This window comes from Struthio camelus, chromosome 1 (genome assembly GCF_040807025.1).
Source record: "Struthio camelus isolate bStrCam1 chromosome 1, bStrCam1.hap1, whole genome shotgun sequence".
In the NCBI taxonomy this organism is placed as follows: Eukaryota; Metazoa; Chordata; class Aves; order Struthioniformes; family Struthionidae; genus Struthio; species Struthio camelus.
Genome location: NC_090942.1, coordinates 36,309,960 through 36,315,918, shown reverse-complemented (window position 1 = coordinate 36,315,918; position 5,959 = coordinate 36,309,960).

Genomic DNA, 5,959 nt, shown 5'->3' with positions numbered 1-5,959 from the left:
ATTCCATACCATTCCATTCCAATTTTCCAAGAAAGAAGGAAGTTGCAGTGGAGAAGAAAAACAAGGTTTTGAAATATATGTTGCATTTGGGAAGGAACTGTGGGAACCACACTGAGAAGAAGATGATCTTTAGTCTCACAAACAGGGCCAGTAAATCTGTCTTTTGTTTAATGGCAATGAATCACTCTTGGATTCCTGGAAAGAAAACAAAGAAATGTGCTGTATGTTTAGTAAGGGCACAAATCCTCAAGTCGATGCACAAAGGCCACTTAGAGCATACTAGTGACTGCTAGTACTGTTGAGTCACCCGTGCTTGGATGCCAAAACATGTTTTCAGCAGAGAAAAGCGTAGTCACAGAGCCAGCACAGCAGCTCAGAAACCTGATGGTAACTTTTCGGAAGATCGTGACTTGAAACAGGACACCCCAGGTTTGGTCCCAGATTTATTCTTTTGTGTCAAGTGGCAGGGGTTTTTTCGGGTCAGTCTCCATGGTGATGAGATTGACCATCACCCCTGGGACAGCACTGAGAGCAGTTTTACAAAGCTCACCTTGGCAGATTTACCATCACAGCTATGTATCACAGAAATCAGTGATAACAAGCCATTGACACACTGAACTGCAGAAAGTCGCTATCTTCCCATATGAGGTGTTAAAAAAACATTTTCTCATCTGGTAGGCCATCTGAACTGCTAATTACTGGCAAAAATGTTCCCTGTCAGATGTTATCTCGCAAACTACAGAATACAAGTCAGTCTTACTTTTGCCAAAGCAGTTAAAAAGGAGATGACCTAGAACAAATCAAAAACTGTAAAGCACAATTTGCTGCTCTTTTACCTAGTCAAATACCTCAATCTCTGCCCTTCCTTTTCCCTCATTATCCAAATTATATGGTAAATCAAAAAGGGAAAGTTCAGCTGAATTAAATTAAATTGCAAAGCAAGTGTGAGAGAGCAAAAAGTAGATGTCAGTTGGACTGTCAGAGCTGATATTGTAGCATATCCCAGAAGAATCTGATATGGCAGATGAGTGTAGTAGTGTAGAGTATAGAAGATTATTCATTTGATTAAATAAATATAAATGCAACATTTTTAAAAATGAGGTCTTTTTCATTCTACTTTGGGTAGGATGATGCATTGGTTTCTGTGAATTAAAATTTTCAGCCAGCTGGGATTCATAGCGAAGGGTAAAATTTTTTATATGAGTTGCCTAGGAGAACAGAAGAGGGGACCTGTGAAGGACAGCTTGCAGAGGAGACTCACAGAGGAGAACAGAAAAAATTGCCAGCACACGGAGCCTTTCTGCAGGACTGAGAAGAAAGCAGCAACTGTGAGTGATCCTTAGGCAGCCCTTACGTGTGCAGAGAAGTCTAAATGAATAGCACCTATAGCAATTAGGTGCCAAAATTTGCAGCAGACCATAAAGATCTCAGGCAGCTTATCTTCCCCACAAAGCCATTAGGGCAATCTGTCCTGCTATTTGATTGTGTGGTGTCAGGGATACATGACTGCGCCTCAGGTCAGATAACAGCTGAATACCTCGAGCTTGAGCAGAACTGCACTTCTAATATTTTGCTCTTCTGAGGTAAAATAAATGAAACATATGAAAAAGTAAATTTTCAGTACTGTTGTAGCATATATCAAGATTTTCAAATGATTAAAACATACATTTTCATACACTGACTAATATTTATAGCAAAAATGTTTCCTTATCCCTTTATAAGGATTTATCTCGTGCTGAACCTCACTAATTCACCTACCACATGCACTTAATAAGATCACAGTTCATCTAAAATGATAGAAAAGGAAGCAAAAACAAGTTTACTGTGTTATCTTCTTTTCTATTTTTATCATTTTTAGTGTTTTTTTTTAAGACTATACTGCAAAATGGATCCCTGTAAGTACTATACATCTTGCTGTCTGGTAATCTAGTTACAATGACAATTTCCTATGAATTAAAAAAAAATTAAGTGAATATTTGGTAAAATCTATTATTCAACAATAATTAACCTGAAAGGACAAAAGTCAGAAATGGTAAATAAAGAGGTACCTTAGAAACAGTTCTTTATGCTAACAGTCGGCTCACGGTATTGATATTAAAGTGTTTATTCTTTGTTGGACAAAGGGAGATGCTTCCCGGAAATAACATTCTAAAAAACCTATCACAGTTTTTAATTATTGCAGCTGCCGGCCTTTGCCAGACATCTTTCCAAAATATTATCTTCCTTTTTTCTATGTAAATATGTTAACCATTTGACGTATACCCCCAACTAAAATAATCTCTAATGATCTCTAGTGCATCTCTAATGATGTCTAATGAGCTATAGGCACTGTAAAGGTAAAAGACCAATTTATCATGAGCAATTGTATCTTGTGGTTGCCATAGCCATCTACCAGGATCAATAACAAAATGTATTTCCAGTTCAAATACAGTATCTATATGCAAAACAATGTTCACCACTAGTCAAAATCTATCTTTTCTAAAATACCAACCAAACCCTAAAAACACAGGTTCATACAGAAGGATGCCACATTTACCTCAGGCCATTATCCTGCTTTAGGAGTAAATTAAAAGAGAAAACCATATATGCAATATATGCCAAACTTAAAATAATTGATAAAATTATTTATAGCCTAAACTTTTTATATTTCTATGTATCAGCAATGATATGATAGTAATTAAAATGATTAATAAACTCAATGAATCACAAAGAATTAATGAGATTTGCAGTCTTTGCAAATGTTGGAAAAGTGAGCTTAAAGCCTCTCTTGAACTTCAATGTCTTTTGCTGCAGAATGGAAAGATCCAGTTGCATTAGAATTTAATCTGTAGTACACGCTACGTGTTTGTTACAGAAGAGAAATGAGCTCTGAATTAGCCTCTCATTAGAGACAAAAAAATCCAGCAGGTAGATGGATAACATAAATCAATACAGAAGATGTAACTGTTTTACTAAGTAGAAGGAATTATATTAGCATGAGCAAAATACTTTAGCGTATAGCATGTACTATTGCTGTAGGATCCCAAGGAAAACTTCCACAGAAGATAACAAGAATTTCATGTGAATAAGGAACAGTTTACAGAAGACTAACTTCACTAAGTACATTTAAATGTGAAATTCATACCACTGCTTTGCCTCCAGTGTAAACTACAGACGCTGCGGTGAAATTTAACCCAAAGTGCTTTACTGAGAGTAAAGTACCACAATATCATCAAATAAATGTTTTTTCACCTTGCTAAATAATACAGATAAAGTGGCAAGGCCCTGAGTGCACTAGCAGAATCTAATTGACCTGACCTGCCTGTAAATGTCCTCCTGCATAAGCATCTTGTGCAACTTCTTCCCCGCAATGCAAGGCTTTGGCTGCCTGTGTTCAAGATCTGCCCTGGCCTGATGAAGTTCTGCACCCTTGGAGCCTATTGCTATGAAACCACCTTGGTTTTGAGGAAGAGTTGGGAGAAGCATCATCTGAGGCCTCCACCTGTGCACCCTCTGCCCAGTGGGTTAGGAGTTACATTTCAGCTGCCCTTGGTCCTGCCTGAGCAGCATCCTAGGCAGGCTGCTCCCAGCCTTGCGCCCTGGACCATACTAGTCCTGGTATGGACTGAGTCCGTCCTTGCCGGATCTCAGACTTGCTTTGCCGCTGCAGATGTGTCGGTGATCCCTAGGCTTTGGCTGCCCTGCTCAGGGCAGTGCCAGCCCTGCTCTGCTCTCCTGCTCTCCTGCTTCAGGTACAGTGGGTCCAGAAGCTGTGTCATGCAGGCTCTGCCCGCTTGTCTGGCTCTCGCATTGGCTCCCAGCTCCCTCTCCGTCACAGGCAGCTCACCCTTATTCCTCCCTAATATAAACAGCATAGGCTGCGTTTTTACTTCTCTCTCCTGTGGAGAGTGCTCTTGCTTATCACATGGTCAGGAAATGAATGCTAGATCAATGTGACAGATATAACAGGGCATTGGCCAATAGGTTCAAAACGTATCTCATCTCATTGCAATCAGTGCTTGACTGTTGGTGTTGATAATCCTTACCTGCATATATTGTTATTATTTAGGCAATACAAACTTAAATAGTTCTAAGTAAAGACTTCCTCTCTAGAAGAAATGTTCTGCAGTGTCAAAAGAATATCCCTTAATAAATTCAGAAAAGCTAGGAATTTCTTGCATTTTAAAATAAGCAGTTAATAATTGAGTACTCTGTAGTAGTAGTTGTCATTGCAAAGGAGAAGAAAGAATTTCTTATCTTAAATTAGCACGTAACAAAAACAGAACTATAGTGTGACACTATGCCATGGAAGTACAAGATGAAGTGATATACTTTCATACTTATACTATTATTGCTATTTCTATGATAACTAACTTAATTTATCACTTATGAATGATTAAGGTACACATAGTCACTGTAATTAATATACTATTGATTTTTTCATAAACAAGGAAGAAAAAAAGATACAATTTGATATTTTTGTTTTATGCCAGATAAGAGAAAACAGTTGTTTATGTAGCTACCTTATTAGAAGCACAGCTCTTTCTTCAAACTCTAAACACAAAATTATGTATGTCCTTAACTTGGATAAGAGGAAAATATTCACTTTAGCTTCCCTGGAATTTTGTCCCTTGCATCAAGTCTCTGTGGGAGGTGGAAGCAGAAAGAGCTAGCTGATTTTCTGCCTCAGTCTCAGCTCCTAGGTGAGGAATGGAAGCAGTGGATAGTATGCAGAGTTCAGGCTGTGCTTGAGGAGTGGGGCCAAAGAAGATATAACTTTCATATAGACTACTCTCCTTATTAGGAGTCTGCCATCACTTTTGTGGGTAAACTACCAGATTTCTAAATGTCGGGAGAGAAGCAGTCGTGAATCAGTTTCCTCTTGTTCTACTTGGCTTCAGAAGTGTTTGAAGGAAGAAAATATAAGTTATGATTCCTGGAGCTGCTCTTCCTTCCCTAAGATCCATTAAAAGCAAACAACCTGTTGCTGACTCACATATTCAGGACTACATCTTGACCTGATCTGTGAGTACCTTATAAACATAGCAGAGCACAGGAACTGGTATGCAGTCATAGATGCGAAACATGATGACTGGCTCACAGTTATCCAGTAGTCCCACTGCCCTTGAGTGGTACAGCATGTATCACTGTATCTTACATTTCAGCATGTTGTCTAACAGAATGAAGCTTATGCATATAAATGCTACCAGAGATGCATATAGATGCTACCAGAAGAAAATAATAAATAGCAAAATGAAATCAATCTATCAGTCTTCCGCTGAACTGATTCTTTCTTACGAAAAGTACAATCGAGCTCATGCTATGCAGTTTGTCTGTTTCTTCCCTAAAGAATCAAAACACTGGGATGGTAAAAAGAATTTTTAAAATGCAAAGGTAGATTTTGCTGCTACCTATTCTCTCTTTCTACTATTAAAAAAAAACCACATAGACACACAAACCACCTTTAAATTTAAATTTTCAAATCAAGTTATGCTAGTAAGAGATTTTGAAAGTGGCAGAGGAGGAGGTCTGCAAAAAAAGGTCAGATTTTATGGAACATTTTTCAAATGTCTGACCTAATGTGTGTAATGTACTTTAAAGATCACTGTGTATAAGCAATCAGGCTGAATCTCATTATTCCCTGGGAAAAGGATAAGTATGAGCTGTGGGAAGCCTTTCCATCTCTAAGGCAATCTGGAGTTATGAAGATTTACCCTTGGTGAAGGAGAATTGGGTTAGGGATCACTTAAGCAAATTGGACATATACAAGTCTATGAACCCTGATGGGATGCACCTTCCAGCACCCAGAGAGCTGGCCAATGTCACTATATGGCTACTCTCAGTCATCTTTGAAAGGTCATGGTGACCAGAAAGCAGATGTCACTCCTACCTTCAAGAAGGGCTATAAGGAAGATTCAGAGAACCACAGGTCAATTAGCCTAACCTCAATCCCTGGGAAGGTCATGGAGCAACTAATTCT